General features: G+C 37.6%; 1 protein-coding gene across 8 annotated transcripts in view; it reads left to right on the top strand.

Moving 5' to 3' along the window:
• LOC150081977 (fat-like cadherin-related tumor suppressor homolog) overlaps nucleotides 1-19,367 on the top strand; it is a 1,021,521-nt gene that overhangs the window by 55,670 nt on the left and 946,484 nt on the right. For 7 of the 8 annotated variants that reach the window (XR_016547261.1, XR_016547260.1, XM_090379028.1 and 4 more), the window contains exon 1: nucleotides 6,586-6,876. The exons of the other annotated variant lie outside the window; for it this stretch is intronic. The gene's annotated coding sequence lies outside the window, so the exon portion shown is untranslated. Of the gene's footprint in view, nucleotides 1-6,585; nucleotides 6,877-19,367 lie in introns of those variants that run through there. 8 annotated transcript variants of the gene reach the window in all.

The following is a 19,367-nucleotide window of genomic DNA, read 5'->3' as shown; positions in this document are numbered from 1 at the left end:
CAGCTAGGGGCATTCTTCCAAGGTGTCCGGACGGTTGAATGATTAGATTTAAGGACATTTGCAAATAAACGTACCTCACATCCATGAATTGAGATCATTACTCCTAGATACGTTGGAGAGTGTTATGTACAAATTTATTTTACCTATAGTTCTCAAATCATGCGTTTTATAAATTTATTACCATAGCAGACTAAATCAGGAGGACGATTCTGACTTACTTATAGGCATTTCTACTGCCAAGGTCGTGGAGATGCTGAAACAAGAGGTTGTGTTCTTTTGCTCAGTGAGAAAGCACTTTATGTCTGGATGTGACTGTGTTGTCCATAAATTCCCATTGAAAACAGATGTCATTAATAAATACTATGGTAGCAAAGATTTCATCAAGTGTCAGGGCATTAGTTTCAAATTTGAAATTTTTTTAGACAAGTTTACAGTACTTGTCCATAAAAAATAGTGTCGTTAAAGATGAAGAAATAGATGAAGCAATAGATCTTCTGTAACACCCGTTCTATCAGTTTCAGTGTGAAAACCTACCAAACGATAATAACACCGCCGACACCGTCTGGTAGGATTTCACACTAAAGAAATATAAAAAGTAATAAGAAATTTATTTATTTATTTATATATACACGTTTCTCACACACAGGGCACACGGACCCTAAATAAAGGTAAGAACGCTAGGAGTTACAGAAAATACAAAACAGTAATAATCAATACAAAAATATATACAAATATATAAAAAAAATATACAAAATTTACATTAAGAAAACAGCGTAAGGAGCAAATATAGATAGATAGATGGATTAAGAGTAAAATCAATATTGTAGTTATTCATTACCTGAAGGAAAGGAAACGAAACGTTGGACTACCAAGTAAGTGATGAGTACGAGGAACAGTCAGTGAGAAATTAATTTTCTAATGAGAATTCAAACGGAGTATAGCGAAAGGTATTTGTTCAAGAAGAGATGGAGAATCGATGACAAAGTTTATGATATTGTAAACAAAAAGAGACCTATGGAGTTGTCGTCTAGAGTGAAGAGGAATGATTCTGAAGCGACCACAAAGAGCTCCATAATTTCGACGGTGAAAGGCAATGATTTCGACAGCATAAGAGTTTAATGAATTTAATTTGAATTCTCTCAAGTCTGTGAGAAAGGTATTCCTGTTGTGGAGACCAGTTAATATCACAATAATCAAAAATAGGAAGTACAAATTTGTATAAGCTGCTTGTTGAGAAGAATTATAACTTTGTCACTCTTGAAAACAAAGGAAGAACGCTTGATTAATCCAAGAAGTTTAGAAGTGTGAGATATTACGTGATCAACGTGAGAAGAGGGATGAAGCTCAGATCGAAATAGGACACCTAAATCCGTGAACGTATCAGTACTTGCAATTAAAGAGTTTCCAACATAATAATCAGTAAGGACACGATTCGAGCAAAAGCGACATCATTTACATTTTAGCGGGTTCAGAAAAAAGTTATTTTGAGAGGGAATCAAGACAGGACTGTAGTTTATCGCTGTCAGTTGAAGAACAAATAACTTTGTAAAGTTTAATATCATATGCATAGAGTTGCCACTCAACATTAACGGACTGAAATAAGGTTGACAGATCGTTAGTATAAACAATAAATAAGAGCGGACCCAATGGTGAGCCTTGAGGAACACCTTGCGAAACAGTAAACGGAGTTAATGAAGTACCATCAATTATTACGGATAGTTTACGATTTATAAGCAGTGAATCAAGCAAATCTAGTAAAGGGGGTCGTATACCATAAGGTGACAGCTTGAACAGCTTAACAGCTTGAAATAATAAGAAACACTGAGTTCATACCTTCTCTTTCTGGTGAAGCTTTCCAAATGCGCCTCACAACCAAGTCTAGAAAGCAGGGCCATTGTTATGAACAAAACTTTGATTACATTCCTGAAGAGAGGAAAGTGTGAACAGTATCTTTCTTGAAGCAGTAGAAATCAGTTTATGTCTAATAGAATATGGAATAGAAATCACAGACAGAAAAATGTTAAGTACGCTAATGTGTAATGCCAAATTGGGTAAATAATTATTGCCATATTTCAATATAAAATGTGTATTTTTTAGTGAATTTTAATTTTTAGTACAGTGTGGACTTTAAAAAAATACCTCGTTCTTTTTTCGAAAAATCGCCACCTTTTCTCTTTTTTTCGGAAGCACTCCTGCTTTTTTGCAAAAAACATCATGCTTTTCGCCTGCTTTGAAAACTTCCTGTATTCCTCCTGCTTACAAATGCCTGATGTCCAGTTTTCTTTTTTTTTTTTTTTTTTTAAAGACAAAAGTTGGCAGATATCAGAGTTTTAATGGATGAAAATACTGTATACGTGTTTATATACACTGAACTGGCTCTGCACTAGCAACATCTCCTTGTGTTGGAATGCATAGTCTGTGACGTTGGTGAAGTCACGAAAGATGATATAAGATTGTAGTTCGCACACGTTATGATCAGCTTTTGAGTGTTTAGAAGGGAAAAATGGGTCGGTGTAGAGATCTTTCCACGTGTGCTCCACACCAGTGATGAGAGTCATGTGTCTCCTTTCGTGACGCAGCGCAGAGGTCCAGCTAATTACTCATTACAACGTCGAATAGCAAGAACAATATCCACATGGACTATGCATCGGACATTAGCTGGTATAGGCTGTAAGAGTCGACAGCCGTCACTGGTACCTACGGTCACTACGAAACACAAGAAATCGCACCTTCTATGGACACATTAGCACCAACACTGGACCACCGACATATGGAAATCTGTCGTCTGGTCTGTTGAATCCTTAATGTTTTCATTGGAATGCCCTGGGTATTCTGATCACCGTTAATAAACGGCTTGATGAGAACGCCCACCTTTCTATCGTCGCCGACCGTGTATACCCCTTCGTGATGACAGTGTATGCAGACAACTCCTGCGTTTATTAACAAGACAACGCGCCATTCCTAAAAGGCCCGGAAGACTGCTAACTAGTTTCAGGAATATGACAGTGAGTTCTCCGTCCTCTCTTGGCCACCCAACTCAGCTTATCTCAACCAGAGTTGAATGTCCTTTTCCAGCAGGTTCCAAACTGGAAACTGCTGGAAAAGGACATTCAATGCTACGAACATCTACCTGACAATGTGCAGGCATTACTGGACACACTGAAACATATGGGTACCACTACCACACCACATCGTGCAACACCTTGTGGAGTCTCTGAATGGGCTTTATTCCGGGTATTAGGTAGGTGTTCCTAATGTATAGCCAACTCGATATATATTTTTACGTAATTTTCTATATTGCCTTGCTAGCGTATGAATGTCGTGTCGGAGCCAATGTAACTTATATATATTTACTGAATAATAATAATAATAATCTGATTTTATAATGGTGTATGATGACATTGATGGAGCCAAAGGTTGTTAACAAAAGTTAATCGCAATAATTATATTTTAATTATTGAGATTTAATATGAAACGTATTGTCAGATAAAACAGATTAATGTAAAAATTGGAATTCAGTTGATTGATAGCTGAACAGGACCATTAATTGGATAGTTAACTCGGAGATGTAGCGCAAGCACACTAAATCGTAATGAATTTAGTTCGAGTACGTTCAGTGGAATTTGCCAAATATTGCCGAGAAGGAAACCAGATTAGATCCACATAGTCTACGATAAGTAGTAGAAGGTGCAACATATCACTGTTACATCAGTTGAGAATGCCGAAGTGAATCGCTTAATCCATCTCTCTGTCATGGGAGCTTGCCGAACATTTATCGATATGTGAAACAAGGATTCAGTTTGCTATCAGATAGAATCCCGAGGTCCTTAAATTGATAGATGGCTTTGATGGGTGAATTTTCCATAAAGTAACTTCTTTCAAACTTTCCCACATGATTCGGAAAAGGAGAATATCTAACGTAATCTTGTTTTTTTTTTTTTTTTATATTAAACAAAACCAAGTTCTGGGTTGTAGATATATGCAAGAAGGAATATGGGTGACATACAGGAACTTCTATTGACTCAAATCTTAAGGTCTTTAGCAATAATTAACAGTCGGCACTTACATTTTTAAAACCTTTGATATATTATTGAAGTATGCACATAAGAAAAAGGAACTTAGTGGAGATCCTTGTGGGACACCTCCTTCCGAATCTGCCCTTATAATATAACAGAATTGAGCCATCCGCACTTACTGCGCAATTCGCTCAGAGAAACGTAGAGAGATAGTCCAGGCGTGGAAGGAAGTTTGTGTAATAATGAGCTTCTATATTTAACACTTTTAAAAAGCATGAGAGTGTTCAGATAGATTGCGCTGATGTGGGAAAGTGCCGGTGGCGCCTGACCCTAAATACTATGCCACTATGTTCAGATAGATCACAGCTACTTCTTATTAGCTAGGTTTATACACAAGACAGATGATGAAGACCTGAGTCAAGTTTGTCTGAGGTGGATCATTTTGGCAAATAGTGTTGTTGTTCTTTGTAAGGTTGCCAGAAGGCAGCGGGATGTTTAGTATTAGATATTCATAAAGGTTTGCTATAATATTAGTTAAACCATGAAATACTATACATTCCTCTGATTCCCTTTTCATTTACCCACTTTTCAGCAACAACCATGTGTTTAAATTCTCATAACTCAGTAAGCTTGAGAATGAAAAATGCATGTTCATATATTGTTTTTGAATTGAAAGATCACCTAATTAACAATCTTTTGAATTTAGTTACCATTTTGCGGAAAACTGTATACACAAGACAAACAGTCCTTATTTAAATGAGATATGCAAATCGTTTTTTCTCCGATTTGCATCTCTCATTTTGACAGATCTTTTACTATTTATTACTTTTAACATTTTCATTTCGAAATGTCTCCACCTGAGATTTCTGTCATTTAAGCTAGCATAAAAAGTAGTTAAATATGGTTAAAAAAAGGAGAATGAAAATGAATATGCACGCGCTGACAATGCATGGGCGTAGGGGGTTAGTTTAAAGGGAGACAGCTTTATACTCGTACATGTGAAGTCAATGTTTAATGTTTTATGCTTTTCAAAACGTACACGCTGATTAATACTGGACCCCACCACGAAAATTCCAAACGGCTCCCAAGTGATTGAAAACAATCATACCTTAATATTTTGATTGCACGCGGATAAATTGTTTCCAATCAATCCAAAAATGAATTTTCTTCATCGCCAAGGAACTACAGTAAACAGATTTTACACTCTCCAATCGTAAATATTCTTTTTGAAGGCCACGAGACTTTTCGAGTAATTTGGACCGTTAAAAACCTCCTTCACACCCGGAATTCAAAAATTGTTTCATCAGTCAATAATGATTAATGCGATTTAAGAAAAAAAACTTAATAATAATAATAATAAACACTATCAGAAGAATGTGTTAATTGGCGATTATTTGGTAATGAGGTTTAAATAATCGCCATGCGTAAAATTGAATCTACTCTTGTTCTCAATTGTTTCGCTTTAATCATCGAATGTAACAAACAGTACGCTGCATGTTAGACGACCGTGCCTTTGACCTCTCTCTCTCTCTCTCTGTGCGCCTTTATTTCGGCCATAAGAGTGAATTCTTTCACGAAGCGATTCCGCTAATTATATCCCCGTTGTCGCTACGCTGACAGAAGTTGGGAGACAGCTCACCTGCTAATTCGTGACAGGTTCCAGCGAGAGGAATGTCTCCCTCTGTGTTTACAGACCGTCACTCCACTTGCGTTCGCAATGCTAAAAGACGTAACTTATTTGTGTGACCCTGGAATAGCTTCATTCACTGCGCTGGATCCGCACGTACACTGAGTTCACTGTTATTTTGGGGCAGAACTGTATCTGGCGGTCGTCTGATAATAGGCGTCTTTACAAGTACCAATTTGTTGACAGCGGTACGCGACCCTACCCTCCGCGGGTCAAGGAGAATGCCCCTCAAGTCTGGGTGCCTCCTGCACGAGGAAAGATGATGAAGGTGAAATGTCCAGGAAATGGCATGGAATTGATGATTCGGGAATTTTACAGCTGATAAATTGCGAACACGACAGTCCTGACCTCTGGTGACAAAGATAGATTCTCGTGTCCCGAGCTTAGTGTTGACAGACCAGGTATGACAGTTGCACAGCGCCTGCTGTTCTCCCATCGCCGACGTTAGGGTGCCACGTTTTTAACCCCCGTAACAGAGTTAGCATTGTGAATGGCCGAAGTTGATTGCTGTAACTTGACCCTTTCGGCCACTTGTGGACGGTCGGTCATCACTCATGTTTGACATGGTACCTCGCTCTAGTGGTGAGAAAGTTCAGCGTGCCAGCTACTGCGGCTCCGAGATGGTGCTGCAGAACTGTGGTTGTCATAGTAACAGAGCATCTCGTAGTCTCGGATCTCAAGCCGCCACAACCACTGACTGATAGCCTCCTTGTTAGACACACGACTGTTAGAGGATGTTGGCAGGGGGCCATTGTGTTGTCGCTTCGCTCGTGCCGCTTCTGAAAGGGTGTCGTTCCGTCACTCTCTCTCTTAGCTGGTAGACTTTCCCCCACCTGCCAGCGCGCAGTGGACTAGTCCGGTATCTTTGCTCTCTGTGCCACTCCACAGAATACCCTCCCGTCTAGAATACCCATGATGCTTCGCGGCAGCTTAGTGCTCCGCGTGGCGAATCGCTTCATCCAGTTGCGGTGAGTGCTCCAACGGCGGTCACTGAGGGGTTTGTACGGCAACAGTGATGAGTGGATGCTGCGGAGACTTCAAAACAAACCGTAGACTATATCTGGCGCTATAACTTCTAGCGTTTCATAAAAGGTCAGAGAACATTCCCGCTTTTAATGTGTGAATAACTGGAAGGGAAACCGTGTTTGGATATATGGGACCTCAGGAACAACGGTAAGAGCATTTTGAGCCGGCCTCTAGATCTCTTTTGTAATTAGTTAGTTGCACGAGTCCATTTAGATATATTCTCAAGAAGTACAGGATATTAACATCATATAATCTGTGTGATGTTTTCTGTTTATCGACTGTTAGATTCCATGTGTGGGTGCGTATGTGCTGGTAGACAAAATGGCCTGTCTAAGTGTAGGTCTTCGGTGTAAAATGTCTGAATGTAATGCTCAGCAAATAGTATCGGTAAATACGTGAATTGTTTGATTTGGTTTTAAGTGTTGCTTTTTGAGAATAGTGGCAGAAATAGTCTGTTAATGTATTTAGGACATTGCTGAATAGAGCGGAAGACGTAATAAGGATACCTTCGGAAATGGAATGTGGTGGAGCGTGTTATTAGTTACGGATAGCGAAATACTCTGTCCTTAGGCCATTCGGAATGAACGAAGCGATGGTGCTTTTGTTAAGTGGAATAAGGTATTAAAGGCGCTTATTTATACGTTGGCTGATATAACAAACTATGCTGGTAGGGGGAAAGAGGTTCGTTACGTTTAAAAAGATAATTTCGGGAAGAAAATAAGTTTCTTTTCTTTTCTGTTGGCTGATGTGTAGTAAGCGTTGAAAGCGAGTGGTTCGCGTTTGGAATTTTAAGGTACCTATATTAATTTTTTTATTCCACTTAATTTTGCTTTTTAACTTTGACAATAAAAGGAAATTTAGCGGTATCCTGTTTATTGACTAACGGTTTGCTCTGCCAAGCGATTATTTCCTTGTCCTCATTGTTATTGCTATATTTCATCTGATATTGTTACCGCTTGGCGCATTGTTTTCATTGTTAGTCACACTAACATGGCACGAGAAAAGTTGATTGTTGCTGTGATATCAGTGTAAGATAATATACCGGTAATTGAACGCAATCATAGGTAGTATATACATATAAATGAAACAGGAAAACCGTACTAATTATCCTATTAAATTGAAAGATCTACTTTAATTTTACACTGTAAAAACTGTGTGTAATTCTATTAAACATTATAGCTCTTTCTTTATTAAAATGCATTTTGAAATGAATATTATTTCATTTGAGATAACGCAGTGTATTAAAAGGAGCTGGTTTTAACACCGCGCAGCGTTTAACTTTATGCATACCATGATATCGAAATTTTATGATGGAACTATGAATACGCGAGCTTATCAAACGCAGTTGCAGTTGCCTAGTGGGGTTATAATTTTTAGATTATGTGAAGTAGAACAGGGTCGTCAACTGCGTCCATGGAAGCTTATTAAGTCGACATTGGCGTACTCATAATCTTTATAACTGTTATTAAGTTTGTGAATTTTGTCGATCGTCGAGGTTATTTGGAGCAGAAACTAGCTCCTCCTATTAAAATAGTCCAGTGACCTCTTGTTCTAGAGTTTGAGTTTATTGGTCCTTGGAAATATTCGAGCTAAAAATCGAAGTACGTAGTGGAGCTAGTTCCTTTGTTTAAATAAGCTCGATTTCTCTGTATTTTTAGCTGGAAACATCAGAATTGCACACATTATCAATTCCTTTTAGAAATTCTTCGGAGTATAACAGTCACTGATACTAGAATAATCGATTTTCGGGTGGAACATCAGTATGAACATCTATTTTTGCAGGTGGAAATATCTCATTTAACTTCTTTTTTTTTTATTGTTTAACCTGGCGTGTTTAAATTTTTACAGAAATAGTTCAATCTTAAGAGCAAAGTAACTTCTAATAATGTTCTGAAATATTTATAAGGTGTTCTTTCTCTGTCTCTTATGTGCACACACACTTATTCCAGGTTTTTTTCTCCGATTTGCATATCTCATTTTGACAGATCTTTTACTATTTATTACTTTTAACATTTTCATTTCGAAATGTCTCCACCTGAGATTTCTGTCATTTATATCTTATTCATCACTCACAGCGAATACGTTTTAAAAGTTTTGATATGCGTAGAAATCCTAAAACTAATTTTTTTCTTTTACTTGAGATCACTGCGTGCATTGGCATTTTTCCATCTGCTCACTATTTCATTTTAAACCTTGTAATTTCTCATTTTTGAAATAATTTTGGTAACTGGCCATGCGAATGTATTGTACAAAAGGATAATGTAGTGATAATAATTATTAAAGTGACCTTGATGAATTCGCTGTGATAAAGAACAAGCTCAAACGAGAATCAATCCAGCCCGCAGAAGTGTGGGGGTGTCAGAAGTGTCTTGTGAATGGAAATCAAAAATGTGACATCTAGGTGTTAACCACAGTGGGTGCGTAGAAGAAGGAAGTCGAAGGGAAAAGTAGGCGGAGGAGTGATTAGAAATAAGGAAATACGTGAATAATAAAATTGAGTTGGATGGTTTAAGAAGGAATGCATGACGCAGTGTACTGGAACACGTGGATGAATTATTGTATACAGGAAAATAAAATACTGCGATGACGTAGAAGGAACACTTTCCATTGTGTGGATTGCACCAGACATCACTCTCTCAGATGAAGTTACTGCAATAAACTTAGTCTATTTTATTGACCCAGACGATGGAAAACGATCTACATTGGGGATGTCTGTGGCATCTCCCTCTTCAAGCTCAAGGGTAATATTTGTGTGCCGTATTTCGGGGTGCTTTTAGTCTGATTCATCTGTGCGTTGCTGGATGGTTTATCATTAATGCAACATCAGTATTCAAACTATGCTCATCCATCACTTGGAAGTGCTGCTGATTCGTCATTATTCGTGTAAGAGGGTACCACTGTGGCCTTAAGGTTAGTAGGTTAATGTCTAATGGGCCTTATTAGCAAACCTGTTAATTAGAATTTTGATAGCAGTCAGCGAACCTCTCTCTCTCTTTCTCTCTCTCTCTTTGAACTTAACGTACTAAACTGTGCTCTCTCTCTCTCTCTCTCTCTCTCTCTCTCTCTCTCTCTCTCTCTCTCTCTCTCTCTCTCTCGTGTATGTGTGTGTGTGTGCGTGCGCACTTGTTGCGTATCCATTAACGACAATTATGTGCAAAAACGTGATCGGGACGCCATTGTGTTAGTTAATGGTATTTTAAGCAATTGTGATAACAAAATGAAGAAACGGGCAACAGTGTCTATTATTGTTTCATATTACAAAACTCGATCGAAAATACCAATTCATATGTCGTTTGTTGTACAGAGTACTGAAGCGCTACTGGCTGAATGTTTATGATAAGCAAATGCTTCCTTCCGATTCTCTGTTAAGTGGCAAATGGCCTCTCGTACTGGGCGGGGTGTTCGTTTGCGGTGGGTTCGAGGTCAAAAGACCGAAATAGATCGTGCTTGGGTGGGGTGGTCCGTTTACATCACTTCTAGTGTAGAGGTTCAGCAGAGGACAGGAAGCTGCAATTAGCCGTGATAATACATTTTAAAGTGCCACTAGTGGATCGGGATCGCCGGTAAGGTGACGCATTTGTATCATTTCCGACAGGAAGGAATTCGTACTTATCCAAACGCTTACCGGTTTGGACTTTTTTTTCTGAGAGATGCCTTCAATAAGTTTGCTTATATTTTTACGGATATCTTCATGATTATGTTAATTTAATTAATGAAACAGAGAGGCTATTAAGTAGCAACCTTTTCATATTTCAGTCTTTAACTGGAAAATGTTCTGTTTTCTGGAAACTTGAAAATGGCTAAAATTACGTGGATTGTTATTATTGGATTTTCCAACCCAGTCTTACAAGAATGTAAAATCGGATGATCTCCAAAGATTTGGCGAGAAAAGCGATATAAACCTTAAGATAATTTAATGGAGTAATTGTGTTAGACAATCAGGTCAAAGAATCCGGTTTGAAAGATTGCATGTTTCTGTGTTCTTTGAAATTGAGGCCTCATTGAAGTTAATTTATTCAGTTAGTTTAAATATGACCAGTGTTTCACTTCTAAAAGTGCCTTTTGGGATTTCTTTTTCGGGCAGGTACCGTATGTTTTTATGCCACAAAAGTCGTGAAAACTTGTGATTTTATGAAAGATCATCTGTTACGTTTAACGTTTTTTTTGTTAGACTGTTGCGAATAGAATCTTTTCCTGTTATCTACTTTTCTCTTAATCCGATTTATTCTATTTCGTTAAAACTAGCGAGCGCTGTTAATCATTCATAGTGATGAAAGATTTGTACTTCAGTAAGGATTTAAATAGCAAGTAGTTCTTAGAAATAAGAAAAAAAAAAACGGAAAATGTGAAGGTTAAGAAGGAAAAGATTTAAATGTATACTTCTGTATAGAATTACTTAATGTGATCTGGAGCTAGACTCGTAAGTCGCATATACTTGCTATCTTAATATATATGTATCATATATTTTTTATATGATGCATGCCATTTCATTATTAAAGGTAAAAGAAAGCTAAATAGTTTTTGCATGACCTTTCAAATTATCACTTTTAACGGCTGTAATAGCGCAGTTCCCTAAAAAAATACCTTCTTACTTTTTGGACAATTAGGTAATGAAATCAGTCTAAATTATAAGTTTTCAATTCGAAAGGTATTGAAAAAAGTCATGAAAGAAACGTGATATTAATTTATTTGCCATAAAAGCAGCTTTTCTTTCACCATTCATTCCAGGAATAATTCCATTACATCAATTGGAAGCCTTTTGTTTGCCTCCACCGAAATGAAGTTGAAAATGTGTGTTGAAAAATCCAGGAAAAATAAAAAAGAAAAACTCTTAGTGTAGTGTAGAACAGAGAAAAAACGGGAAATAACACAAATGCACCACAAATCAAGAAAAACGCGCGGAGTGTTGCCTGGACGAGAAGCGTAAGCTCCACTAGCCCATGAAAAATTTAAGATGGCTCTAGATGCTTAAGTAGCAAGGATATAAGTAGCACACAGTGTGGAAACAAGGCCTGTGTCTTCTGTGGAGTTCTTTAAGTATCAGTGTGGAGTATATATTAACTTATCGCTTCTCTCTTCTGCGTTCTGTCGAGCAGCGTCGTCCGCAAACTCGAATCGAGTCGCTAGACCTTATACCGATAAATACTGACAAGTAGAATTTACTGTGATTTTTTTCCACGCATTTCGCTCAGTTTGAATCTGTTGGCTAAGTCGAATCAAATAAGTACTGCGAATGCCTTGCGGATTGTTTGGTATATATTCACTAAAGAATGGTAACAGAACATTTATCCAATATGTGGTCCCATGTCTAAATACGTTTTTTTCACACATCTTAATAAGAAAGTTGCTTGAACCCTGCATAAGAATCATGCTGGTATGTTTCACTATTTTTTCGAATTATAATTTTTTGTTTAGTCTCAAATCGGAGAGATTGATGGGCGTATGTTCATGAATGAGTTGATGTTTCAATTTCTAAAATTGTAATTATCGAAGAGGGCACGAAAGAAGATAGGAGAAAAACTGAAGCAGAAGTAATAAAATAAAAGAAGGTAACAGCAAGCAGAAGAAATGAGAATGAAAAAACAGTGTTGTTAGTCAGATTAAATTTGTAGTTTAACAATAAAGGTTGTTTTTCTGTGGCTTCCCTATTTGTTGAAGATTTAGAAGAAGGTTGGGGGGTGGGTTATAATGATTCTCCTGAAATATCTCTAGAAAGCACATTCGGAATGTGTCTCAGATGATGATCACAGATGTGCCTAATTTCTCTTTCTTTCGTCCAGAGCTGAGGATTTTTAGGGGACTTCACACACACACACACACACACACACACACACACACACACACACACACACACACACACACACACACGCGCGCGCGCGCGCGCGCCCCGAGATGGGCATTCTGTGGCTGAGTATGATTTTTGAAATTTTGTTGATAATTGCGCGAAGGCAAAGAAACACTGAAAGCGAAAGAACAATAATTATTTGCTAAACGCTTAGCAAATAACAACTATTATGGACGTTTGATAATAAAGGATAATAGTTATTAAATCCCATCCTGAGATATATGTATGACCTTGTGTATGGAGAGATTACGTAATTTACAAAGTGAGTATGAATGAAGCTTTTTTTTTTTTTTTTTTTTTTTTTAAGGTTTAAAAGAGAGGACTGAGTTTCTTAACCTTGTCATCTACAACATTATGATTCCTATCAGTTAGCATAGTTCAAGAAATTTGTAGTGGTTTGCGAAGCACTAAGTTAAGTAAAGTGCAAGGCTTTACGTATTTTATGAGGTGAGCTTTTCCTGAATTTGCTTACTTAATTCTGATTTTATATTCTGAAATGGACCCACGGAACTTAGAGTTACAAGAGCATACTTGACCATCCAGTTAGAAATTCCAAGTAAGAAGGCGTAGATATTAACACTGGCTGCCCGTGTTGTAGTAAAGTCAAGAATTTAGATCTGTACTGCTTTAACAATAATAGCAGATTTAATAAAACAAGGACATACAAATAAACAATATTTTAAGAATCCAACCTGCTCTTACACAATCTTATTTAAGAAACTGCTACATGATCTCCAGTATTTGCACTATTTCGTTTAACATTAACTCCGTCTCATTTTCTCATGCAGAATTAAATTATTTCTTTCAGAACGTTAACGTTATTGATTCGACTGTATTTTCTCAATTAAAATTTCCCCCAACAGTGTCTGAATCTCTTAATAATTTAAGTCAGTCCTGTATAATTCGTATCTATAATTTTAGTTTACTAGCTTTAAATGGACATAATTTCTCTTGAAATTAATTGTTTCTTAAATCATTTCAACTTTGTGCACTTTCATTTGATTTTAGTGTACTAAAACTTGTATTAGAGACCACTGACTTAATCAAATCTCTTCTTCAGATTACACTGACTCAGTATTGAATTGCACACTGGCATTACTTAAATAATACCACGAAATACACAGTACTTGCCACTTTGGCAATGTTCCTTGTATTTTTTTCTTTCTGCTCCTTCCTTTTTTATTTTTTAGATTCTCTCTCTCTCTCTCTCTCTCTCTCTCTCTCTCTCTCTCTCTCTCTCTCTCTCTCTCTCTCTCTCTCTCTCAAGAATGCAACAGTTGTAAGTAATTGTGTAGTATTGAGAATCAATTCCACATCTTCGTTACATTCTCACTAATTAATCCGATAGTTCGACTTGTTTTTCTTTTCTTTTTTATAGCACAATGCCAACTCTTGTTTATCAAAGGCTGTCACTGTCACCGCCAATATAAAATCCAAGGGCGGATCAGTTCTGTGAGGTGAGAGGTAATAAAAGTATTCTATTTGTATCCTTTCCAGCTTTCTTCAGTTGCATGTTACAGAGAACTTGGTTGTTGGTGATGAGATTCACTCTGAATAACTCCTGCCGTGCCTTTGGGGTTGGAAATATATTTCTCTGACAATGCAGATACAATTGGGGGAAATATCCGTCTAATATGGGCAAACAGGCTGCTATTCTTTCCTTGTATTTCACATATCCTTAAACAGAGCATTATCCTTATCCTCTCCAACAGCCCAGGCACATTTCCTCCCAAAACATGCCCTGTATATGATTATAAGAGAGAACACTAATTTTCATTGCCTGGTGCTCATGGTTATCCCCTCTCACCCCACAGACTAATTTTACTATTCTCCATTCGGACCATGAGCGCGTGTGCAAAAGATTTTAATTTATTTGTCAAGCCTTTTAATAATTTGTCCCGTTCATGCAAACTGTTATTTTATTTACTGAATACGTATTCTATATGCGTATGCTCTATGTGGATCTCAAGAGACATCCTATACACAGTTTCTGTAGAGTACCAGTTGTTCAGCACACTAATCAGCACGCCAACAGCAATGATCGCTCAGTAGGAACCGAAAACCTTAACTGTGACTAATTATGTGCTCCAGAATACTGACTACAGTATTACCATTTATTTTATCTAATTAAAATTTTTAGTTATCCAAATTGAATTGCATATACATATCCTTCAACGCTTAACAATTAAACTTCAACAATTTCACATGAGGATTCCAAGTACTTGTGCTTTAGGAGATGGCTGAAACTTCAACTTATCTCTAATCTGTTCTCTGTACTCTAAACCTCAACTCCATTTACAGAAATGGAGAGATCCGTTGCTGTAAACAAAGTTGAAGTAAGAGCAGTAAGACTAGATTTAGGATTTTCTGTGGGGTAGCAGGAAGGTGGGCGAGTTTTCCTCCAATGCGAAATTCATATTAGTATTAATAAGACCAAATTAGTAATGAAGTGAACTTTTGCTGCATCAGTTAATAATATTCACTCTATTCCCATTCTTCTATGGTAACCATCCAATCGCACTTTCAGCTATATCAGACTCACTGCCTCTGCCAACTTATTTCAAAGTTCGACAACGGGCTGACCACTGGTGAACTTCACGAGATAACTGTTCAGGACACCATGTACTTACCCATGATTTATATATCCCAGCCATGATTTACTCCTAGTTGCCTATTTACACTGCATGGAAAATTTCATATCAGACTGGATCGTAACATAAGTCATTTTCACTTTGATTCACCTTTAGCTCTGCTTTTGAGGGTAGCCTCAAATATAATCACCGTCTTTCCACACCGATTGGAAATTATCCAGTTTAAATCCATTACATTTATCGAACATTCAATGATGCAAAGAAGTTTTGCTGGCTTTTTTCGCAACGTGGCTGAGTTAGTCGATCTCAGGGAGAGTTGCATGTACCCCTTCCTGGATTTTAGGGTTTTTCGTCCTGCAGACAGCCAAATCGATCATAGAATACACGCAATTCTAACAAAATACAGTGATGCCTCACAGCCTTAGCTGTTTTGGCGCTTAACACAAACGACATGTTTTTAAATCTTTCTCTCCTTTCTCCCTAGTTTTTATGTGGCTCCAAGATTTCAGTTACCCAAAAGTACCTTACATTTCAAAGCGGTAAACTTTATTTGCCATTTTTCAGACGTCTGAAAAATGGCAAATTTTTCAATGGGACAAGTATTTTGCATATAAATAAATAAATAAATTTTCTGTTTATACTCCGGGACGACCACACCGTCAGAGGAGTTCACAAGGTAGAGAGAATTCAAGAAACAGCACCGTATTTAGCAGTCATTGGCTTGAACCCCGGTCAGTCACTTAAGGCACGTGTACTTATGCACCCTAGCGCTTGACCACTCGGCTACGGCAGCCCATGGCCTATCTGGAATTGATGACTATCTTCACATCATCTTTGAAGACAAACTTTGACAGCTTCTTTTGCCCATCATCAGTATTATTTCTGAAAATGCAGGTCCCAGAGGAACTGCAATTGTTACACAGATCCATCCTGAAGACTAACCAACCTCTATCTCTTATTTTTAAGCCTGCCCGCGATCTAGCGTGGCATCTTATAAGTACTGTAATCCCAATTTCTTCTATTTTATGTAGCAGTCTTCTATGAAGGATGGTATCAAGACTTTTATTAAAAAAATTCTAAATATACAATGCCAAAATTGTTTAATGACTTCATCATAGTAATTTACCAGATTGGTCAGGCATGGCCCTTCCCTTAACGAACCCATTTTGGAGTCTACCGAGATAGCATCCTTAACTATAAACTCCACGATCTTCCCTCTCACAGAAGTCAAATTCACTGGCTTATAGCTATCTAAGTCTTTTTAGCACCACCTTTGTGGATTGGAGAGAGACATTAGCACTTTTCCATTCCATTGGATCTACCCGTAGTCTGTTGACGCCCTCATTAACACCCTCAAGGGTTTTGTACACTCAGATACAGTATTTTTAATTATAATTGAATATATACCATCCTCACCTGGAGCCTTGCTCTCATTTAACCCCGATAGCTTTTCTAACAAACGTTTCTCGGAGATCATTGTCACTTATTTTACAGCAGTCTAACTCTTCTCCAGGGATCGAGCTTGCTTTTGACAGTAAATATCGTCTCATAAATATTTGTTCTACTCATCTGCTGGGCTTTCTGTGGACCTTCCACTGAAACCAATTAAGGGATCTATTTGATTTACTCTATTCTTTTATTGTCTGCAACTGCCCCATGCTTGTTTCCGCTCCTCACTTAAACTCTTAACCTCAACTGTCATCCACTTGGAATATTACGTTTACGGAACATGACCACTGGTACAAATACGTACCATAGTCAAGTTCCACTAATGTGAAGTAAATTGGTGGTGGATTTTTAATTTGTTACAGTTTTACATTCACTGTTTAGAGTAATGAATTGTTGCAGCAATAAAAGCATTACGGGAGGGCGACGTTAATTCTAGAGACATTTTGAAAGATTACTTCTTGTAGATTGATTTAAGATTCTGTATTTTTATTGCCTGTGGGATGGGGATGGCAGTGAGAAGAATGTTTCTAGTTTCAGGAGATTTTTGAAGATCGTAAATATAGAAGTTGAGGATCGTAAATATAGATATTGCCGGTATGTCAGTTATCTGTATTTGTAGGGAAGGTTGCAGTCTTAATATCTTTAGCCCATCCTTAATGATCAAGGGAACAATAAATTCACAATCGAAAACGATTGTATATTATTTTGTTTGCATATGCTTCTTGCATTCACAGAGCAAAATTAGAAGTATACGATTTGTATAGTATTTGATTGCCATTCAGGTAGTGGTACGCTATCTCAGACAAATCTATGCATATCTGTTTGATTTTGAAAAGTTTTTAAAATGAGCGCTGAGGAAGCTAAGATCATGAAACGCCAGTATATCGCGTGTATCAATGGTGTGTAAGCATCGGTTATTTTGCCTGTTTTTAGAAATAAAAAAAAAAAAAAATCCAGAATTTTCCAGAAAGGAAGGGAGAGGAAGCAATTTCCAACCGGAGGCGTGGGAGGGAGGCACCTTATGAATAACAATGCTTGCTGCCATGCAATTGAGCTAGTACTGGAGTACCTGGAAACTGAAGATATCCAAAGAATGGAGTGGCAAGCGAGTTCTGCGTACTTCAATCCCTTTTAAAATACATTGGGTGCAAAAAAAAAAAAAAAAGTCGTCAACTATCTCCAAGGGCGTTTTATTCAGTGAAATTAGTTCTGATCTAGACATCAGATTTGTTTGCCTTGCTCTTTTGGCCGACAGACTCGTATTAATTAAATATTTATGAATCGTTGTACTGTAATTGTGAACTCTTCTATGTAGTCACATCCCTGAATATAATTGTGAACTCTTCTATGTAGTCACATCCCTGAATATAATTGTGAACTCTTCTATGTAGTCACATCCCTGAATATAAGCAAGAAATTGACCATTTATTTATTGTGCATAGTATGGAAGTGTGAATATAGCCGTCAGAATCGATATTATTCCGTATTGACTTGTTTTTCTCATCTATTGGAATATGCAGTTATTGCCATTATGTTATTTACAGGTCCTGTTTCTTCTTAATTTTGTACTTCTCATGGGTACTACCGTGCGTTACGATTACCGCTCTTCCCTACAGTGGAAAAGGCTTTGGTTCGAATCCAATCAGAAAGGGAAGGAATATTTATTAGCTTTTGTTAGACGGTGACCAAGTTCGGACTAGTGCGACAGTTGTATGGGCGTCCCCCAACGCGGATATTCGGGTCTTTCATCCAGCAAACAAGCGGTAAACCGACTATACAGTACATGCAAATGCAGACGTAAAATTTTCACGATATTCTAGTTTTTGCAATTACTTAATAATAATGGTAATATTATCCATAATCATGCGAATAACTTCTATGGACAGAAGACTGTGCATCTAGACCTGCTCCACAGTTTATGGCGCATGGGTGCTGAGGCCATGCTGTGAGTGCTATCAACATTTAGCAATTCTTGTAACACAGCACGACCATTGCGGAGTGATCAACTAAAGTAGACTTTCCCTCTTGTTCAAACCCACGTGATAACACACAGTACAGTAATATATGTTATATATATTTATTTATTATTTTTTTAGTTCTATGTCTGGGACGGCCACAGAAGTGTTTATAACACTTCTGTGGCCGTCCCAGAATATAAACAGAAAAATATTTCAAGTTTAGAACATCGTAGATAAATTATGTAATTTTCATTGTTTAAATCTTTATGGAATCAGGGAGCAATTCTCTCTCTCTCAGCCCTCGTGGTGTAGCACAGTTGGTAGGAACGCCGTCCTCCCACACCAGGTGGAAAACACCTGAGTTCGAATCCCGTAAATGACTCAAAAAAAATTTATGGACTTTTTTCATAAGGCGGCTAAGTTGGTCAGTCTCAGGCGAGGATAGCACGATTCTTTTTATCGGAAACTCGGGTTTTTCGTCCAGAAAACTACAGAACACATGCAATTTTTGCAGAATGGCTTAAGTTGTTGATTCACTTAAAAGCCTACCACCAACCTTCTCATATGCAAATTGGTATGAGCAAACACATCAAGCGCCGAGAAAGGATTATTGCTTCAGAAAGGGAGCTATCCCCACCCCCCCTGAATCTACGATGACTTCTTCCACTACAAGTTCTCTGACACGTTTATTATTATTATTATTTTTTTAAATTGGGCTAGCTACACTTTCATTGCTGCGCCTTATGGCCAAAATCAATGTCCTAATATCCTGATGGTGATTATATATTATCGATG

This window comes from Mastigoproctus giganteus, chromosome 8, assembly GCF_048544385.1.
Source record: "Mastigoproctus giganteus isolate SK-2022 chromosome 8, ASM4854438v1, whole genome shotgun sequence".
Lineage (NCBI taxonomy): Eukaryota > Metazoa > Arthropoda > Arachnida > Uropygi > Thelyphonidae > Mastigoproctus > Mastigoproctus giganteus.
Note: the sequence above shows the minus strand (reverse complement) of the source record. Positions and strands in the feature narration are given on the sequence as shown.